Below are 22,076 nucleotides of genomic sequence, written 5' to 3' on the forward strand. Positions count from 1 at the left end.
CGACCTCGACAAAGAATGGCCGTGTTGGATCCAGGTGACGTAAACAAGTATCCCGGAGAAACGACTCCTTTAATTGTTCGAAGGCCTCACTAGCTTCCTCAGGCCAAAGGTGAGTGTTAGCCCCTTTCCGAGTAAGCGCGGTTAGAGGTGCCACCAAGCGAGAGTACTGGGGAATAAAGTGTCTATAGAAGTTAGCAAACCCCAAAAAACGTTGCAACGCCTTTAGCCCCTCGGGACGGGGCCACTTCCTGATGGCGGACACCTTACTGGGGTCCATCCGAAAACCAGTAGAGGACACTATATACCCTAGGAAGGGTAACGACTCTTGCTCAAGAGATATTTTTCGAACTTTGCATACAAATGGTGGTCTCGTAAGATCTGGAGTACTTGTCTCACATGTTGCCGATGGGAGGTAAGATCCGGGGAGTGTATGAGGACATCGTCCAAATAGATGATCACGCAGGAGTGCAGTAAGTCTCGCAGAATCTCGTTCATCAAGTGCTGGAATACAGCGGGAGCATTGCACAGTCCAAACGGCATCACTAGGTATTCATAATGGCCGTCCCGGGTGTTGAACGCCGTCTTCCACTCATCCCCGGGACGGATTCGGACCAGATTGTATGCGCCGCGGAGGTCCAATTTAGTGAAGACTTAGGCTCCTTGGAGTCTGTCCAACAATTCCGGAATGAGGGGAAGCGGATACCGGTTCTTCTTGGTGATAGCATTGAGCCCACGGTAATCAATGCAAGGTCGTAAGGCTCCGTCCTTTTTTGCGACAAAAAAGAAACCTTCTCCGGCGGGAGACTTTGAAGGGCGGATGAAGCCCTTAGCCAGATTCTCGGTGATGTATTCGGACATAGCCCGGGTCTCAGGCTGAGACAAAGGGTAAACCCGTCCCCGAGGGGGACTGGTACCTGGAAGCAACTCTATCGCACAGTCAAACGGACGGTGTTGCGGTAACAATTCCGCCTTTTCCTTGGAAAAGACGTCCTGAAAGTCAGCATACGGAGCCGGTAATACCGGCGAGGTGTGAGCTAGCGGAATCCGTTGGAACCTTTTCGCTTGGAGACAGGAGTGGAAACACTCAGAACTCCACTGGGTAATCTGAAAATCCTTCCAGCGAATCACAGGAGAGTGTTTCTGGAGCCAGGGTAACCCAAGAACCACCGGGTGTACAGCTCCCTCCAACACTAGCAACGAAATCTCCTCTGTGTGTAATAAGCCCGTCTGCAAAATCAACGGTATGGTCTCAGTGGAGATGCACCCCGACAAGGGAGTACCCTGAATAGAGGTTACCCGTAAGGCAGGAGTCCTGGGTCGCGTAGGAAGATTCAGCTGTTGCACCAGATCCTTAGTAATGAAGTTGCCTCCTGCCCCGGAGTCAACTAGGGCTTGCGTGAGGAAGGAACCACCAGGATATTCCAAGGTTACCGGTATGGTACATTGAGGAGCAGGACTAAGGCAGCCTAGGGGACACTCCTCCCTTACACCTAGGCGCGGGAGTTTTCTGCTCGTTCTTTACACTGTGCAAGGTAGTGGCCCTTACCGCCACAGTACAGGCACAGCCTCAAGTCGCAGCGTCGCTGCCTTTCTTCGGGTGACAAAGATGAGCGACCCACTTGCATGGGCTCGTCAGAGGAAGTTGCTGGTGAAGGTGCAGTTCCTCGCGACCCCGAACTTGAATTTGAGATCCTGGGAGTCACGGACGGCAAGCGTCGGAAAGGGCGCCCCTCTTTCGCCCTCTGCTGCAAACGCCGATCAATTCGACCTGCTAAGTCAATCAGGGAACTCAGGGTCTCCGGCAGGTCCCGAGCCGCTAGCTCGTCCTTAATACGACCAGCTAAGCCCTCCAGGAACACGCCCCGAAGAGCCACATCCTGCCAGCCTACCTCGTGGGCGAGGGTGCGGAATTCCAACGCGTAATCCGCCAAAGTCCGCGTTCCTTGCCGGAGCTGGAGTAACTCAGAAGTAGCGGAAGCCTGTCGTGCTGGCTCATCAAAAGCCGCTTTGAACTCTTCCACAAAGCGGTTCAAATCCCCCAGTGCTGGATCATTATTCTCCCACATGGGGGAAGCCCAATTCAGGGCCCGTCCATCCAGAAGGGCAAAAATGTACGCCACCTTGGTGCCATCAGTAGGAAACTGGTTAGGCAGTAGCGCAAAGCGTACATAACATTGGTTTAAGAACCCTCGACACGCCTTGGCATCCCCGGCATAGCGAGAGGGTGCTGGGAGCTGCGTAGGGGACTGGAGGGTTACCAATGGTGCAGGAACAGGTGCTGGTACTGGAATAGGTGCGGGCGGTTCGGTGTCCATGCGAGACGCCAGTCGCTCTACTGTAGCAGCCAGAGAGTCCAGGACTTGTTGTTGCTGAACTAACCGCTGGGCCAAACCCGGAATGGCCTGTAGCCCGGCGAGGTCTGCCGGATCCATGGCCTTGCAAACTGTTGAGGATGGAGAAAATCCGGATGTGGATCCTTAGGCCGACCGACCCGAAGGAGCAGTCGGTAGGCAGAACTCCCACTGGGCAATTGGAGCTTCACCTGGAAACCCGTGACTCCTCCAGAGGAGCTGTGGGAGCCCGGGTTGCTAGGACTTAGGAGTCTTCGCCCTGGAAGCCCGAGGTCCCCCCAGGAGGAGCCCGTAGGGACCCGGACCGCTGGGACTTAGGCGGAAACGAAGAAACCCAGGAGTGGAATCCGAACTGGAGTCCGGGCAGGCGGCGAGCAAGCAGCAGACGGGGTCACAAACCGGGATCAAGGCAGGCTGAAGGCAACAGGAGTCGAAGTCACGGACCGGAGTCAAGGCAGGCTGAAGACAAGCAGGAGTCGGAGTCACGGACCGGAGACAAGGCAGGCTGAAGACAAGCGTGGTCAAGCTATCCGAGGTCAAGGCAGGAGACAGGCAAGCGGAGTCAGGCAAAGCAGAGTCAGGCAGGAAACAGGCAATCCAGGAACGCAACTCAGAGCTACCAAAGGCAGAGAACCTCGTTGCAAGGCAAGGAAGGCTGGGAACTGCAGGGCTTAAATAGCCCTGCAGCGTCTGACGTCAGGAAAGGGAGGAGCCGTGTTTTCCCGCACTGGTCCCTTCAAAAGCGGGGCTCAGCCGCGCGCGCGCGCCTGGGGGCGGAGCTAGCCGCGAGAGGACGCCGGCGGCAGAGAGGGAGCTGGCGCGTGGCGCAGGAAGGCCCTGCAGGCCCGCGCGGGGTCGGGACGGCAGGCGGAAGCTGCGGCCGGGGTCCCGAGTCCACGGAACGCGGTAGCTCTCCGGGGCCCGAAAAGAAGGTAAGGCCTCGGGCGCCACCGTGGCGACCGAGACCGCAACATACTTCTTTCTCTTTTTAAGAACTTAAGAATATAAGAACATGCCAAACTGGGTCCTGTTTCCAACAGTGGCCAATCCAGGCCATAAGAACCTGGCAAGTACTCAAAAACTAAGTCTTTCTATCGTTTTTTCTACTTGTCCTCATGTCATTCTCCTCCAGCTCTGATTTAACCATTTCCATCACTGCTTCTTCACATCTCCATTTTTCATCTCTTTAGAAATGTAGTTTTCTGTCATTCTTCCACCTCCCCCACTTTTATCCCTTTTATCATAAGATATGCTGTATTGGGTCAGACCAAGGTACATCAGGGGCAATATTGAGCCACTGAGTGTCTCAGTTTGTTAGGTAGATAAACATATCCAGCTGACTAGCAGGGTACATTCAGCACCACAGTCACACCATTGAATGTACCTGGCTCTCTTAAAGTCAGTTGATTATGTATAACCAGCTAACTTTAGGACAGCCCTATGGCCTGACCTGAGTTAGCTGGATAGGTTAACTGGCTAACTCCAAATATCAAAGTTAGCCAGCTAACTTATCCGTCTAACTCCACTCCTCCTCCTGCTTGCCCCTGACTTATCCAGCTAAATTCTAGCCAGGTAAGTAGTTACCCGGCTAACATTCAGCCTGGTTAAACACTGAACATACCTGGATAAGCCCTTTAGATGGTTAACTTTTCAGTTCTGTCTAAATGGCTTTTGAATTTTGACTTCATTGAGTCCTGCATGTTTTCCCCAACAGTGGCCAGTCCAGGACACAAGTTCATGGCAGATCCCAATAAAGTAAATATATTTCTTCTTAATTACTCACAGGGATAGTGATGGTTTTCCTTAGTCCTCCTGGCTAATAGCTTTGCTAGTTATCTTGACTACATCTTCTGACAACAGATTCCACAGTTTGTGTTTTGTTCCCTCTGCTGTCCTTCTTACTCGCCACATCTTACTTTCCCATCCCTGCTACCCCATGTAAAGTTATTCATTACTTTTGTGGTTTTGAACCACATCCAATTCCTTTAATTCCAAATGCCTATCAAACACGGTCGTCTCTCCATTTCCCAGTTTTCTCATCTCTCCAAAAAGCACCTCCAACCATCCATCTCCCCTATTCCTTGCTCCCAAGTTACTATCTTCTCCTTTCAGTACACTTAGTTCTCCCCATCCCAATACTTTCGCCTTTCCTTTCACTGCTTCAGTTGTCCATATCTTGTTGTGAGAGTCCTGAGTCAGCCATCTCAGATAACAATTTGGGAATCTCCCAGAATATCTGAAAGACTTAGGCAGTCTGGCTGTATTTATGTTCATATTTCATATGCTGGAGATTGAGGTTTTAACTATATGATCATAACTCAGGAATACTTTTCTTTTTGTTAATATTCTAATAGTCTGATTATCAAAAAAATCATTATATCAGGAAAAAAAATTATGCTAGAAGTACAACTTAAATATTGTATGTTTCTAAGTATATGAGGAGAAGAAATGCTATTAGATTGGGGTTTATTAGCACAACAGATAGGCCACATTGCTCCAAACATATGGTTGCTTGGAAAAGAAGTGGAATATTTTTAGTTTGGTGTTCTATATTTAATCCAGTACAAAACATGTTGAAGGTTACACAGAAATTTTTGGTTCTTTCAGAATGTTGTATTATTTATAATGACAAGTAACAAGATATATTGCTGTAAAGAAAGAGTGTAAAAACAATTCTCAGAGAAAATACTAAATAAAGTAGGAACTTCACTCTGACATTTTTTTTCTTGGCCTGGACTTCTGATCATGTTTAAAAAAATCTAATCCTCTCTCCTACTCCCACACATTGTATAAAGCCATGATTGTTGTTTGCTTTGTAGCATATTCAATTAGTATTTGGTTGGCTGGCAGTGTGACTAGGATTTAAACATTTGTGAATGTGGTCTGTGATTGGACAAGTGGTGTCCCTAGCTGGTTACCTGGTATTCCCTACTGCTAGCTAATTCTGATCCTAATTAGCCAGGCATTTAGGGGCCAATGCAATATGGGGCATTTGGCTTAGCGCGGCGGCGAGCATGCAGTTGAAAACACATTTTTCAAGTGCAGAGGGAACGCATGTGCAAAATCTGGTTTTACACATCCATAACGCATGTGGAAAATCTGCTCATAGGAAAGAGCGCCAATGGGATGCAAATCTTATTTAAATGCACCAATTAGGTATTAGTACCCGATACAGTAACGCACACTGAAATTTTGTACATCTTTAGCAAATTTTTTGCATTCGAGATTTTGCACCTGCTTTATACTGCCATTATTGTGCTGGCAGCTGGCGGTTCCTGAGGGTTTCCTGCTTTTTTGTTTCTTTAATGGATATGGTTTATTTCCTTGTCATGTTGATATTTTTCTTGCGACTGCGAGGAAGAATTAGGGCAACTACACGGGCAATAGCAAGTAACCTTGCCAACAACAGGAGGACCATGCAGACCGCGTGGAGCAGGCACAAGTAAGGAAATGACTTTCCTTTTAAATTTTCATTGAAATCTATCAAATTCATGTCCAATTTTTGGATTATTAGGATACTCTAGGGTTGGACGTCAGTGACATCGACATGTTACAGTTCAACATTCATTAATTTTGCGTCTTTAAATAACACTAGAGTCCTTTAGTTCCGGGTCTGTTTGCAACATGTTCTTTTGTATCCTGCCAGCCACACAGCAGTGATTGTTATAGTTTTGGCAGTGGACCCTTGGTCCGAGGTAGAGTCAGCGCTACCTAGGAGAGTAAACCCTCTTAAGTCCCTACCGTCGGAAGGCAAGGCCTGGTGATGTAGACGTGGAATGAAGACTTCACCCAGGAAGCTCGCGATTCCCCCAGGAGGAGCCCATAGGAACCTGGCCACTGGGACTTAAGAGACTCCCTGGAGACCGAAGATCTGGATGCAGGCACTTCCTGCAAGTCATGTAATCCAGATAGCTGGTGCCTCCAGCAGGTCAAAGTTGATTCAAGTGTAGATCTCCGGAGAATGGTCCGAAGTCAGTCTGAGGGACTAAGCCAGAAGAATGGTCGGAAGCCGGTCCAGGGGTTGAAGCCAGAGAGTGGTCAGAAGCCGGTCCAGGGGTCGAAGCCAGAGAATGGTCGGAAGCCAGTCCAGGGCTTGAAGCCAGAGAATCCATCCAATGAGGGGAGAACCAGGAACAAGGACCAAGAAGAACAGGAACCAGACGAGCAGGCTGCGGACCAAGAACTCAAGGCACAGGAACACACAGGACCAAGAGCCAAGATACCAAGGCAAGGTCTGAGGAGCAGACCTTGCCTTAAATACAGAGCACCAGGAAAAAGTCCCGAAAAAGAGCCATGACCATTTCCTGTCATGGCCCCTTTAAATCACCTCAGCAGCCTTTAAATCACCTCAGCAGCCACCTCAGCAGTGCGTGGCTCTAGGAGGTCTGGCAGGGGCGGAGTCAGCAGAACGGCGGCCATCTTGGAATCGGCACAGCCCCGAAGATAATCTCAGCGGCGGCTGCCGGATCCTGTGGGTGTCCCAGGAAGGGCCTGACACCGCTGGTGAGTGACTGGCCCTGATCGCGGACCACCGCGGCCGGTGGCCGTGACAGTACCCCCTCCTTTAGGCCTCCCCCTAGAAGGCTTTGGCTTTCCTGGTTGATCCAGATGAAAATTGTGTAGAAGGTTCTTATCCAGAATGTTCTTAGCAGGTTCCAAGGAATTCTCCTCAGGCCCAAATCCCTCCCAAGCTAGGAGATACTCCCACTTCCTGCCTCGTCTCCGGACATCGAGAACCTCATAAACCTGGTATATAGAGCCTTCCTCCGCTGTGAGCGGTGGAGCTGCAGGCACTTTCCGAGTAGGCCAAGTAAGAACCAAGGGCTTCAAAATAGACACGTGGAAAGAATTGTGGATTCTTAATGTGGCAGGCAGATGAAGTCGATAGGTCATGGGACCCAGCTGCCGCAGCACCAGGAAGAGACCAATGTAGCGAGGAGCAAGTCGCATGGATGGAACCCATAGACGAATATGCCTGGTGCTAAGCCACACCTTTTCTCCTGGATGGAAATGAGGAGCTGGTCTTCGGTGCTTGTCTGCAAATTTTTTCATGGTGCGAGCCGCCCGAAGTAGCATTTGCCGGGTATGCACCAAAAGTCTTTTCAATTGTGCTGCCGTTAGCTGTGCTGCAGGTGAGGGAACAGGCAATGGCAGGGGTAAAGGTGGCTGGGGTTGGCGACCGAAAACAATCTGAAATGGAGAAGCCCCAGTCGAAGTGCAGGCATGAGAGTTGTGGGAAAACTCGGCACAAGGAAGAAGTGCTACCCAATCATCCTGATGGGTGTTAACATATAAACATAGAAATTGTTTAAAGGTACTATTAGTTTGTTCCGCTTGACCATTGGCTTGTGGATGGAACGCCATGGTAAAGTCCAGAGAAATATGAAACGTCTTGCAGAGATTGGACCAATATCGGGCCATGAATTGTGGACTGCGATCAGATACAACGTGCTGTGGCAGGCCATGGAGGCGGAAAATATGAGCCATGAATAGTTGGGCCAGGTGAGGAGCAGACGGGAGGGAGGGGAGCGGTGTGAAATGGGCCATTTTGGAGAATCGGTCCACAACGACCCATATTACTGTATTGCCCTCAGAGGGTGGAAGATCCATGATGAAATATGTGGAAATGTGAGTCCATGCCTTCGTGGGCAAAGGAAGCGGTTATAAAAGACCCCAAGTTTTCCCTGTTGGAATTTTATGTTGGGCACAACTAGTGCAAGAGTCGACATACGCTCAAATATCCTTGCACATCTCAGGCCACCAATAATATTGCTGAAGAAGATTCAGAGTCCGGTCACGTCCTGAATGTCCAGCCAACTGGGAGTCGTGTGCCCAGGCTAGCACCTTGTTACGGAGCCTCTTTGGCACCACCGTTTTCCCCAGTGGTACCGTAAAGGTAGCAGAGAGGATGATACGAGCCGGGTCAATGACATGCTGAATGGGCTCCTCCGAGTCTTCTGCAGAGAAAGAGCGGGCAGGGCATCTGCCTTAATGTTCTTACTAGCGGGTCGATAGCGGAGTTTGAAATTTAAAACATGAGAAGAAGAGCACCCATCGAGCTTGGTGCGGGTTAAGACATTGGGTCTCTTGGAGATATATCAAGTTCTTATGGTCCTTAAAAATGGTTATACAATGTTGTGCTCCCTCAAGCCATTGACCCCATTCTTCTAGCGCAAGCTTAATGGCTAGGAGCTCTTTGTCACCAATAGAGTAGTTATGTTCAGCCGGAGAGAATTTCCTAGAAAAGTAGGAGCATGGGTGAAATGTTCCAGATGCATCATTTTGGCTGAGCACTGCTCCTACTCCAACAGTGGAGGCGTTTAATTTTACATAAATGGACATCTAGGATCCAGATGCCGAAGGCAAGGTTTCTGCAGGAAGGATTTCTTGAGGTCTCGGAAGGCTTCTTCAGCTTCCACAGGCCACGCCTTGATGTCTGCCCCCTTATGAGTTAAAGCAGTGAGGGGAGCAGCCAGTTTGGAGAAGTTCCGGATAACACTACGATAGTAGTTGGCAAACCCCAGAAAGCATTGGAACGCACGTAACCCAGTAGGCTTAGGCCATTCTTACAATGAGGTACATACCAGTACTAGTTCTGTCATCAAGCGGATATTTAAAATGTAGAAAGGATGATTCAGATGCTTGGAACGGTCAGGTGATGCCCTCCAGTACTGTCCTGAAAAGGTTGCATGCATTATTATGACCTGCTGCATGCTACATAACCTCGCGTTGCACTTTGGGTTGGCAGTGGAGGTCCCTGACAACTTGGCCCCAGATCCACCTGTACAACCAGCTGCAGAAGTGGACAACACAGTGTGAGGCTCGGAGGTTCACTGAAGGGTCATTGAGGAGTATTTCTCATGTAGGTTCTTAGAGGTCTTACAAATAACCCCTCTCCTCTCTGTCTAAGATATTTCCAATAATCTAAATCCAATGCTTTGTGTTTTCTATTTCAGGAGTTGTAATTGGAGTCTGAGAGACACTGAAGGATGTTCCAGGATTTTTTAATGTTATCTTTGTTTTCTGACTTCTTTATAGTTAATAAATAATGATTCTACAGCTGAGTGTTTCTGTGTTTAATATAATTCCTTAACATCCTTACTGACGTTCTAAACTTGGATGCTTATGTCTAAGGCATCCCTGAATGCGCCATACTTGGGCTGCCAATCTCTGCCCAAGTCCGGCCCCTTGAATGGACACCATGGTCGTCGAAGTCCACAAGAGGCCATTTGAACAGATGCTTTAGTCTGGGGTGTTCCTTAAAGGTACCAAATATGGGCCGCTAATCTCGTCGTTTGGATGCCCAAGTCCAGCCCATTGAAGGGACGCCATGGTAGTCGACATCCACAAGAGGCCGCTTGAACGGATGCTTGAGTCTGGGGTGCACCGAACTTTGGCCACTGACCTCGTCATTTGGATGCCCAAGTCTGGCCCCTTTAAGAGGCACCCCAGACTTGGACTCTCTTTTTCTTACACATGGTTCCTAGTGCGTATGTCTTACAATGTCCATCCCCCGCAGCCACGCCTGAACGCCCATTTTGACCTGAATTCTTGGCAGCATGCCATGAGTCCACTTGCCCAATTTCACAGAGAGAGATGTGTGGCTTCTAACCACCCTAATAATGGACGATGAGAGGCACCTCTTCTTTCACCCTGGGCACCAGTAGAACCAGGAAAGGGCAGATGCTGCCTGGCTGACACTCAGGGCAACATTTAACACCCAAGCCTCTTACCTTAGAGAGGTGAGTATGGGCCAGACCTAGACTGGTAACTTGAATTGTACCATTAGATAGGTAGCTTGAATTGTAGAATGGGTGGGAGGTGCAGGTCCTGCATTATTGACTGTATATAGAACTGTTTGCATTTTTAACTGCTACCCTGCATATGGGCGAGGCCTACATTTGTAGCTTGAATTGTAGAATGGGTGGAAGGTGTAGGACCTGCATTATTGACTGTATATAGTTATGTTTTCATTTTTAATTCCTGCTGCCAGGTGGAGGCTTTGAAAAAGAGGGCCAGGTGTCTGCGATGGGAGGAGAAGGGAACAAAATCTGAGGTTGTGCCATTATCTCCTGTGTTTTTATTAGCAGGCTTCCCAAGTTTGGGGAAATGCTTAATCATAGTCGAATAAAGCATGGGAAGGTTTAAAATAGACAACTTGAAAACACTGGAAAAATGAGAGACATCACAGCCTTTAAAAAACACGGAACCATTTTGTTGCAAAAACAAAAATATATTTAACTGTCACTGTGGGCTCAATGACATGAAGGCTTGGGTTAAGGCCTCCACAGCCACAATCAGTCTTCCCACCAGTGTGATAATGTTGTTCTGGAATTTGGAATTCTTCCACTGCATCTGCTGGAGGACCGATTGGACTCCGGTCTACCCTTCCACAACAGCAGTGTTGTGACTTTGCTGTCGTTTAATTTTGTTGTTGGCAAGCTCATCCAGGCAGATGAGCTTGTTGTTGGCAAGCTCATCCAGGCAGATGAGCTTGTTGTTGGCAAGCTCATCCAGGCAGATGATGGGCATGCCAACCATTTCCTCCTGCTGCTCTACTGGAGCCCCTGTAGTTTCCACCAGCTATGATTGAGAGGTGTCCTCCTGAGGGATGTCATCCTGCAGGGTCCGTATCCAATGTTCCTCAGGCTGCGTCTCTTCGACCAGTTCGCTGTCAGTGGGAGGGTTCTCATCTGTTACGTCGGGGAACATGAATTCAGGCATGGAAAGAGAGTCTCAATCTCCTTCCACACCCTCATCCATATTGTGAGTGCTCCCGTTGTTTACCACTGTAGCTACAGGAATGAATAAAACAGTCAATAATTAGTTATATTGGTCACCCAAGCACAGCCAAAGAAAAAAATAATGCAAACATGGTAGTCATTTTGAAAATTGTACCTTTTGGTTGCCCTGAGTCACACCCATTGGGTGCAGTCACTCCATCCAGCACCTCTGGGTGCAGTGTTGAGAGGATCAGCTCCTCCAGGGGAGTCAATCTCAGAGTACAAGCAAGTCCACCACCCATCCGTTTTCATGATCCCCAATTTTTCCAGCTTTCTCCTTCACCTCGCTGCGGGTGTCACACCAGCGGTGCTGAATCTGTTTGATATCCCTGGTCCTGACCCCCTGGAGACTGACATAACAACATAATAACATGCCATGCCATACTGGGTCAGACCAAGGGTCCATCAAGCCCAGCATCCTGTTTCCAACAGTGGCCAATCCAGGCCACAAGAACCTGGCAAGTACCCAAAAACTAAGTCTATTCCATGTTACTGTTGCTAGTAATAGCAATGGCTATTTTCTAAGTCAACTTAATTAATAGCAGGTAATGGACTTCTCCTCCAAGAACTTATCCACTCCTTTTTTAAACACAGCTACACTAACTGCACTAACCACATCCTCTGGCAACAAATTCCAGAGTTTAATTGTGTGTTAAGTGAAAAAGAACTTTCTTTGATTAGTTTTAAATGTGCCACATGCTAACTTCATGGAGAGCCCCCTAGTCTTTCTATTATCTGAAAGAGTAAATAACTGATTCACATTTACCTGTTCTAGACCTCTCATGATTTTAAATACCTCTATCATATCCTCCCTCAGCCATCTCTTCTCCAAGCTGAAAAGTCCTAACCTCTTTAGTCTTTCCTCATAGGGGAGCTGTTCCATTCCCCTTATCATTTTGGTTGCCCTTCTCTGTACCTTCTCCATCACAACTATATCTTTTTTGAGATGTGGCGACCAGAATTGTACACAGTATTCAAGGTGCGATCTCACCATGGAGTGATACAGAGGCATTATGACATTTTCCGTTTTATTCACCATTCCCTTTCTAATAATTCCCAACATTCTGTTTGCTGTTTTGACAGCCGTAGCACACTGAACCGACAATTTCAATGTGTTATCTACTATGACGCCTAGATCTCTTTCTTGGGTGGTAGCACCTAAGATGACCTCTCGTGCAATCCACTCCCAGATTTGCTTTCTGGTAGATTGCAAACACTTTGATTTGAAGAACATCCTGTAGTTCTTACAGACATTCTGGCAGAGCTGCTCCTTCTCTATATCAGAGAAGCGCACATCACGTACACGCTTTTGTAGAGATTGAACACCACTGGGACCCGCCTGTTCTTCCTGCACAGTTCCTTGCCTTTCATTCGGATGTAAAATTTGTTTTCTTCCATTCTGCTGTCCATCCAATTGACCACCAGCATTTTGACCATTGTTCTCCATTTAAGAAGCTTTTTACCGAAACAGAGACAGGAAACAAAAGTATTGTACACCAGTTATTGGCGATTTCAAGAACAACAATGATACATGAGAAAACATATAGGATAGATACAGAGAGAGAAAGGCCTCTGAGAGAGCATGGACAGATAGAAAAACAGATGATAGGAAGAACAAAGAAACACAGGCCTCCCAGAGAGAGAAAGGCCTCCCAGAGAGCAATATTGATAGTCCGATGCATTAAAAACGATGGCGCTACGGACACTCCATTTCAAACTATGCGCACCTTTTTTGTGCACTTTTTATTTCAGATTAATATAAATATTGCAAGTGCGGTGCTGGAGAAAAATTGTATGTGTGTTTAAACTGCATTAGTTCCTAATGAACGCAATTTCTCTGTACATCTTTTATAGCATCACCCTCTTAGAGAGAACAGGACATGAATGATGACCCATTGCACCCCATGCAGTCACTGCACTTTTGTTGTTAGTAATTTATTATGTGTATTGAAAGCAGAAAGACAGTCATGATAAGTGAATTCTGTAATCAGTAGACAAAAGAAAATAGAAGACTTATTTTCCCAGCATGAACAAGTCCTATTTATTTAGGGCGTGGTTTGCAAACTGCATGTATTGCTGCAACTTCCATTGGGTATTTTTTACCCACAATCTTTGCAACAGTTTTAAAAGGGAAAACACACACCTGTACTTACGCTTTGAAAACTATTGCAGGATGTTTGCACCTGCTGTTTCTGCAGGTACAGTTTCAATGGAAATAAATGTGTGTAAAAATAAAAATACAGTCTGTGTGCATTATTTTCCTGCCCTGACCTAAGCACATCCTTTGAAATAGCTCCATCTAATGTGACTGAAAACACATGAGCTGTGGAACCCCACATGCACTTTTAACTAGGTTAAGAGTTGGCAATTTTCAGATAGTTCTTTTACCGAGGTATTGCATTTTCAAGGAGACGAGATCAGAGGACAATATCGTTCAAAATGTGAATCTTAGGTAAGGTACAATTCAAAATCAAAGTTTTTTAGCCTAACTCAGCCACAAACATCTCAAATATATTTACAAATTGGTTCATTTATATATCCTATCTGGATAATCTATTTCATGCTATATATTTTTTATCAGACTATACAAACTGATATAGCTTTAGTTTATATTGGGGCAAAAGAAAAACCTCTAGAACCATAGATAGTATAGACCAATTGCATCAAAGAGACAACTTTCAATATTAATAAGCAGTAGCAAGGTATGCCAGCAAGATACAGTATACCTAGTTATACTCAACACACATTGTAACAGAAGGAAGAAAGAGATGATTTCCAGAAAGTGAGTACGATCACTAAGGGAATATTGTAAGCACCCAAGAGAGGGTGATGATAGAAAATATCAGTTTCATTCTCAGTCCGTTAAAGAGAGTCACCCAGGATCTGTCCTTTGACACAGCCTCACTGACTGATCTAGGAAACTCATCTCTGGAAGCAGTGTCTGTACTTGCTGAGAAATCATTTTGAACAGTTAAGATCATTATGTTTTAACGCTAGTAAAAAGTCTGGAGAAAAGGTTTAGCAAAAGGTTTCAAATGGAGCAAAAATAAATTAGTATTACAATTTCTGCTAATTCTTATAGAGATAAAAAGAAAACATCTCTGTCAAAGAGCAAAATAAAGAAGGTTCTTACTATTTAACTCGATTATTTTTTTTATGCTTTACTCTACATGGCAAAAGAAAACCAGCAATGCTTGGGGAAATTTCCAATCTGAGAAGTAAACATGTGGCAGTCAAAACAGAGAAGAACATTAATGACCCAAAAAATGATTTGGCCGTAGCAGGAGAGAATACATGGCAGCATTAAGAGGGTCATTATGTAACTGCCCGTATTTATTCATAGTCAATTACCCGTGGACTTTATACCAGTTTTCAAAGGGAAAGTATTCAAATGCTTTCCCTTTGAAGATTATCCCAGAAATACTAACTGCACACATTTATGCCTGTTAATTTGTGCTGGCAAGTTTTATGAGAAAAAACGCATATTTTCAAAAATTCAAAAGTATGCACATAAGTGCATAACCCTTCCCAACCCCACTTTCAGGAATGCTTCTTCTCACTGCAGGTAAATGAGTATACATAGAAGGCCTACATACATACTTTTATGTGCATATAGGGTAGGCATGGAAATACATTGTTTTACCCTCCTGCTAACTTCCACTGTAGGCATAGATTGCATAAAGCAGGACCAAAAAAAGGCCCGATGTTAACCAAACTGTATTCAGAGCAAACCAATTTTCAAAACATATACAACAAATCAGTCAATTAATAAATGTATTTATTTATTTATTTATAAATGAACATTTGATATTCTGCCTTTTCCCAAAGTTGGTCTCAAGGCAGGATTACAGTAAATGTAAATATACAGAGGCAATAGAAGAGCCTACCGTCAAATCAGAATTTGCAATTAATGAAGCATTGGGATCCAGTATAGGAAAACCCTTTTGTGAATATTTATTTACAGTTATTTATATACTTGCTCCTCCAGGTAAAAAGTGATCAGGGTGGTTTACAATAAACATTCATAAAATAATATTTGCAGTCTCCAACATTAAACAGGATAATAAAAGTTTCAAGACCCAGCTGTATCCTTGTGTTTAACACAGTCCTTCATGGAGGGTTCAGGAAGTTGAGTCAAAGATGTGGATCTTATGGAAGGCCTTGCTGAAAAGCCATGACTTAGCTTTTTTTCCCTGAAATTAATGTAGCATAGCTCATGACATATGGTTAGTGGTACTGTGTGCCAAATATTTTGTGGGTAGCAGCTAAAAGCATGTAATCTCGTGCAAGACAATCTGGCAGTGGTCAGGGGAAGAGAGAAAGAAGATCCATTTCGGCAGGCCAGAGTTCCCTTGTAGGTGTGTAAGGGGAAATAAGTTGAAAGAGGTATCCAGGGCCTTGTTTATTCAAGCATTTGTAGACAAAGCAGAGAATTTTAAATTTTATCCTGCTTTCTACTGGGAAATAGTGAAGATTATGTAGAATAGGCTTGATATGATCAGTTGCTTTTGAACCTACCAAAATTATCGTGGCAGAACTTTGTAGGAGTCTGAGGTGCTTCAAACTGTATTGTGAGATTCTATTGTGAAAGGAATTGCAGTACTCAGTTTGGCTGGTATTAATTTAGGGATTATTGTAGCAAGATTGCATTTATCAAGGAAATTATGTAGTTGGTGGATCTGATGCAGATACATGAAGGAAGATCTTTCTGCTTTTGAAATTTGTGGTTTCATGATGAGATTTTGATCAAGTTGAACCCTTAGACTTCGTAAAACTCTTTAGTATATAAGGCAGTACCACTACCTGCTACTGAGGGAAGCAATTTTAGGGAGTGACCTTGGCAACTAAGAAGGAGGAGTTCCAATTTAGATGTGTTTAGGCTGTTTGTGTTTACTAAGCTATTGCACTGCCTCTGTAAGACAGTTATTGAAATTGGTAATGGATGAAGTTTGGTCAGATCACATTTTGATGCATATTTGGATGTCATTCTCAAATAGGTGACACTCAAGACTGAAGGAGGACTGGATGAGGTCACAGATAGGATGCATGTAGTTAAAAAGTATCGGGGAGAGGACTGAGCCCTAAGGTACTCCACAGGTGAGTTGTTTAAGGCAGAATAGTTTGTTGATTCATGTAACCAAATTTGTTCTGTTGGCAAGGAAAGATTCAAACCACATTAGAGCAGTGTCATCGATTCTGATGTTCTTGAGTTGCTGGATCAGGAAATGGTAATCAACTATATCAAAGCCGGCCAATAGATCAAGTAAGACAATGAGAGTGTTACCACCTTGATCTGCATGGAAGTGAATAATCTTTCCAACAGAGTCGATTCTGTTCTATGTTCTTTCCTGAATCTGAATTGGTAACAATATAGGATACTGTGCTAGTCAAGGAAATCTAAGAGTTGGAAAAAAAAACACTTTTCCACCACCTTGGATATGGAGGCTGGAGATTGGGCAATAGTTGTTGATTATTTCAGGATCAGAAACCAGGCCTTGTCCAATCCTGTCCTTGTCTTTCCCTGTCCAGTCGAGTCCCTTGTATGTCTTCCCAGGCCTTGCCCTTGCCTCTGGTCTCCCACCCAGTCTGTACCTGAATCCAGCTCCCAGCCAGTACTTGGTTCCAGTTTCCAGCCAGTAATTGGTTCCAGTTTCCTAGTACCAGGAACCAGCTCCCAACCAGTACCTGGATCCAGCTCCTAGCCAGTACTTAGACATAGCTCCCAGCCTGTACCAGGACCAAGCTCTCAGCCTGTGCCTGACTCAATTATGATTTTCAGCAGGAGACAAGCCCTACCACCCCCAGAACTCAAGGGCTCAACCTGTGGGGAAGGAGGCTGGCTATGCAGAAGATGAACTCCAGTCCTGCCCTGTGGTCTTGTACCACTTCTGTGGAGGGGCTCCCTACTCCCACCTGCTAGACCATGTCAATGAAATAGCATTTGATCTTCTTATGTCATATTTACATAAAAGATGATGGCATATCCAATGAGTCCAGTTATTCCTAGCCAAACAATTAAGGATGATTCCAACTGCCAGCATGACCACCAGTAAAATATTACTTATCCAAGACAGTTTTTCTCTTCTTTCTCTTTTGGAGTCTACTATCTTTTGGTGGATGAGTATACAAAATTCCCTCCCTTACCATATCTAACTACACAGCTTTATAATAAAGAGGAAATAATCAATTCACATTTACTTATTTATTTTTAAAATTTTTCTATACTGGTGTTTCGAACAGAGTCCATCACATCGGTTTACATCTTTTGCATCACAAACATAAAAATAAATATCGAAAACATTGATTACAATACAAATCAATCTATAGTTAAAATAAAAATCATTAGTAGTATTGACCTCATTCTATATTTAAAAATAGGGTAAAACAAGTTGTCTAAAACTAACTAAAAATCGCAATAGTAACAGTAATGATTAGCATGATTGAAATTGTTTAAAAGACAGGGATGGAACCATTTAGTACCTACAAGACATCAAGATTGCTGGTCTATGCTCTTTAAAAGCTTGGTTAAAAAGCCTTGTCTTCAACAATTTTCTAAAATCTTTGAGATTTGTTTCCAGTCTTAATTCTTGGGGCAGCATGTTCCATAGCTTTGGGCCGGCCAGGGATATTGCTCTATCCCTTACAAAGGTTAATTTAGCAGATGACACAGAAGGTATGGTTAACAGTCCATTCTTCACTGATCTTAGATTGCACTGCGGTGTATGGAGCCTTACTGTGGCATTCAGCCATTCCGCCTGTTCTCCATAAATTGCTTTCTTTGGTAGACATTAGGGGTGTGCATTCGTTTTGAACTTATATGTAAAACACTACTTATTTTTTTTTTAACTTAAAAAAGTGATGAGGCGAAAACGATCGGATTTCCAACTTATTCAACATAGCTATGTTGAATACGTTGGAAATCGCGATCGTTGATCCTAAATAAAAATTTAAACCCCTCACCCTCCTTAATCCCCCCCCAAGACTTACCAAAACTCCCTGGTGGTCCAGCTGGGAGTCAGGAAGCCATTCCTCTATTCCTTTGCGAGGACCACGTGACGGCCGTGTCACGTCCGAGTGATGCGGCCGTCACGTGGTCCACCGCGGTTCCGCTCCCGGAACCCTCGTTGGGCACAAATGGAACTTTTGACCAGCTTGGGGGGGTCAGGAGGCCCCCTCAAGCTGGCCAAAAGTTCCGTTTGTGCCCAACGAGGGGTCCGGGAGCGGAACCGCGGTGGACCACGTGACGGCTGCGTCACTCCGACGTGAGGCGGCCGTCAAGTGGTCCACCGCGGTTCCGCTCCCAGACCCCTCGTTGGGCACAAACGGAACTTTTGACCAGCTTGGGGGGGTCAGGAGGCCCCCTCAAGCTGGCCAAAAGTTCCGTTTGTGTCCAACGAGGGGTCCGGGAGCGGAACCGCGGTGGACCACGTGACGGTCGCGTCACTCCGACGTGACACGGACGTCAAGTGCTCCTCGCAAAGGAATAGAGGAATGGCTTCCTGACTCCCCGCTGGACCACCAGGGAATTTTGGTAAGTCTTGGGGGGGGGATTAAGGAGGGTGAGGGGTTTAAATTTTTATTTAGGATCAACGATCGCGATTTCCAATGTATTCAACATAGCTATGTTGAATAAGTTGGAAATCTGATCGTTTTCGCCTCATCACTTTTTTAAGTGAAAAAAAAAATAAGTAGCGTTTTACATATAAGTTACATATAAGTTGTTCCACCTTCCGCTCCGTGAAGGTGGAACACCAACTACTGGCCACTGGCATCCCGCTCCGTGAATGCCTCTGTGGCTACTGCTGCTCCGTGCAGTGTTTGAATGCCTCTGTGGCTACTGCCGGAAGGGCATTCCAGGCATCCACCACTCTTTCCGTGAAGAAATACTTCCTGACATTGGTTCTTAGTCTTCCTCCCTGGAGCCTCAACTCGTGACCTCTGGTTCTGCTGATTTTTTTCTGACGGAAAAGGTTTGTCGTCGTCTTTGGATCGTTAAAGTTTTTCAAGTATCTGAAAGTCTGAATCATATCACCCCTGCTCCTCCTTTCCTCCAGGGAGTACATATTTAGATTGTTCAATCTCTCCTCGTATGTCATCCAATGAAGACCCTCCACCTTCCTGGTCGCCCTTCTCTGTACCGCTTCCATCTTGTCCTTGTCTCTTTGTAGATACGGTCTCCAGAACTGAACACAGTACTCCAGGTGAGGCCTCACCAAGGACCTGTACAAGGGGATAATCACTTCCCTTTTCTTACTCAATATTCCTCTCTCTATGCAGCCCAGCATTCTTCTGGCTTTTGCTATTGCCTTGTCGCATTGTTTCGCAGACTTCATATCATTAGACACTATCACCCCAAGGTCTCTCTCCTGCTCCGTGCACATCAGCCCTTCTCCCCCCATCGAATACAGTTCATTCGGATTTCCACTCCCCATATGCATGACTCTGCACTTCTTGGCATTGAATCTCAGCTGCCATATCTTCGACCACACTTCCAGCTTCCTTAAATCCAGTCTCATTCTCTCCACTCCTTCCGGCGTGTCCACTCTGTTGCAGATCTTAGTGTCATCCGCAAAAAGACAAACCTTACCTTCTATCCCGTCCGCAATGTCGCTCAAAATATATTGAACAGGACTGGTCCCAACACCGACCCTTGTGGTACACCACTTAAAACCTCCCTCTCTTCAGAGAGAGCTCCATTTACCATCACACATTGTCTTCTGTCCATCAACCAGTTTGCAATCCAGGTCACTACCTCGGCACTCACTCCTAAGCTTCTCATTTTATTCACCAGTCTCCTGTGTGGGACCGTATCAAAAGCTTTGCTGAAATCCAAGTAGATAATATCAAGCGCTCTTCCTCAATCCAATTCCTTGGTTACCCAGTCAAAAAAGTCAATCAGATTTGTCTGACAGGATCTTCCCCTGGTGAATCCATGCTGCCTCTGGTCCAGCAATTCTCCCGACTGTAGATAGTTCACTATTCTCTCTTTCAACAGTGACTCCATTACTTTTCCCACCACCGAAGTGAGGCTAACCGGTCTGTTTCCACTCTTGTGAAGCGGAACCACAACAGCTCTTCTCCAATCACTCGGCACCACTCCCATTTCTAGGTATCTATTGAACAGGTCACACAGTGGACCCACCAGCACATCTCTGAGCTCCCTCAGTATGCTGGGATGAACCTCATCAGGTCCCATGGCTTTGTCTACTTTCAGTTTCCCCAGCTCATCCCATACTTTTTCTACTGTAAATGGAGTTACATCTACTCCACTCCCCTCCAGTATCTTGTTAACTAGGGACAGTCCTTCTCCAGGGTCCTCCTTAGTGAACACAGAACAGAAGTATTTGTTTAGTATTTCTGCCATTTCTTCATCTCTCTCCACACATTGATCCTTTCCACCTTTCAATTTCACTATACTACTTTGAACTTTTCTCTTTTCACTGATGTATCTGAAAAATGTTTTGTCACCTTTCTTTACTTCCTTGGCAATCCTCTCTTCTGCTTGACTTTTTGCTGTCTTGATTAATTTCTTCATCTCCCTCAGTTCTACCAGATATTCTTCTTTGTGCTCCTCTCTTTGGGATCTTTTGTATTTCTTGAACGCTGTTCTTTTAGCCTTTATTTTGTCAGCCACCTCCTTTGAGAACCAGATAGGTTTCATTTTTCTTTTGCTTTTCTTTACTTTTCTAACATATAGATTAGTTGACTTGGCAATTGCTCCTTTTAGATTGGTCCACTGTTGATCCACATCTTTCACATTCTCCCAGCCTTTTAGTTCTTCCTCCAGGTACTTCACCATTTCATCAAAGTTTGTGTTTTTGAACTGCAGAACTCGGGGTTTTGTGCTTCTTTTCCGTATCTTTTTTGTGATATTAAACCATACCGTTTGATGATCACTGGTGCTGAGGTGGGCACCCACCTGGACATCAGAGATGTTATCTCCATTAGTGAGCACTAAGTCAAGTATTGCTCCTTCTCTTGTGGGTTCCATAACCATTTGTTTGAACAAAGCTACTTGCAGGACATCCACTATTTCTCTACTGTTATTAGATTCTGCAGATGGGATTCTCCAGTCTACATCTGGCATATTAAAGTCTCCAACGATCACCACTTCTCCCTTCTTTCCTATCCTGTGGATGTCATTAACCAGATCTCTGTCCAGCTCTTCTTTTTGGTTTGATGGCCTGTAAACCACTCCAATAAAAATGGATGTCCCATCTTTTTTTAGGTTGGCCGATAGTGCTTCTTCATTGCCCCATCTTCCTTGCAGCTCCGATGCCCCATCTTCCTTGCAGCTCCGATGCCTGTCATTCTGCAGCACAGTTGCCGTGAGGCTGCACCATTCAAGTGCACGTAAGTACTCATTTTACGAGGTATTTTAAGTATTTTAAGTACATGCAAGTACAATTTTTTTTCCTCCAGCCCAGTGTTGGCAGACATTATAACAAACTCGGGACATATATTTCACTCTGCATTTTCAGTGATGTTTTTACGTCAGCCTAGTGTTGGCAGATATTATAACAAATGCGGGACATGTATTTCCCTTCATTCTGCACTTTCAGTGATGTTTTTTATGGCAACAGTGCCTTTGTCTATTGTTCGGCACAATATTAGAACAATCTCTGGACATTCATTGCTTTTATATCTTGCATTTCTAGTGATATTCCACGAGCGTACATAATGACTGCAACCAAAAGGCTTCGTAAGTTTTTCCCACCAGCCTGATAATGTCCCATTGTTACCTTTAGCCCTGCAGGCATAATCAAGAACTGTTTTTGTTTCCACACAGAACTATAAGTATATTTCTACCTGGAGGATCCCTGAGGAAGGAGTCCAATACTCCGAAACACCGCAGTGTTGGAGCAGCCCTTCAGGATTACACGCATCAATTTGCTACACATGGAATCAGATAAGTGCTCACACAGTAGTTGCTTAGCACACA

Source organism: Rhinatrema bivittatum, chromosome 6 (assembly GCF_901001135.1).
Source record: "Rhinatrema bivittatum chromosome 6, aRhiBiv1.1, whole genome shotgun sequence".
Lineage (NCBI taxonomy): Eukaryota > Metazoa > Chordata > Amphibia > Gymnophiona > Rhinatrematidae > Rhinatrema > Rhinatrema bivittatum.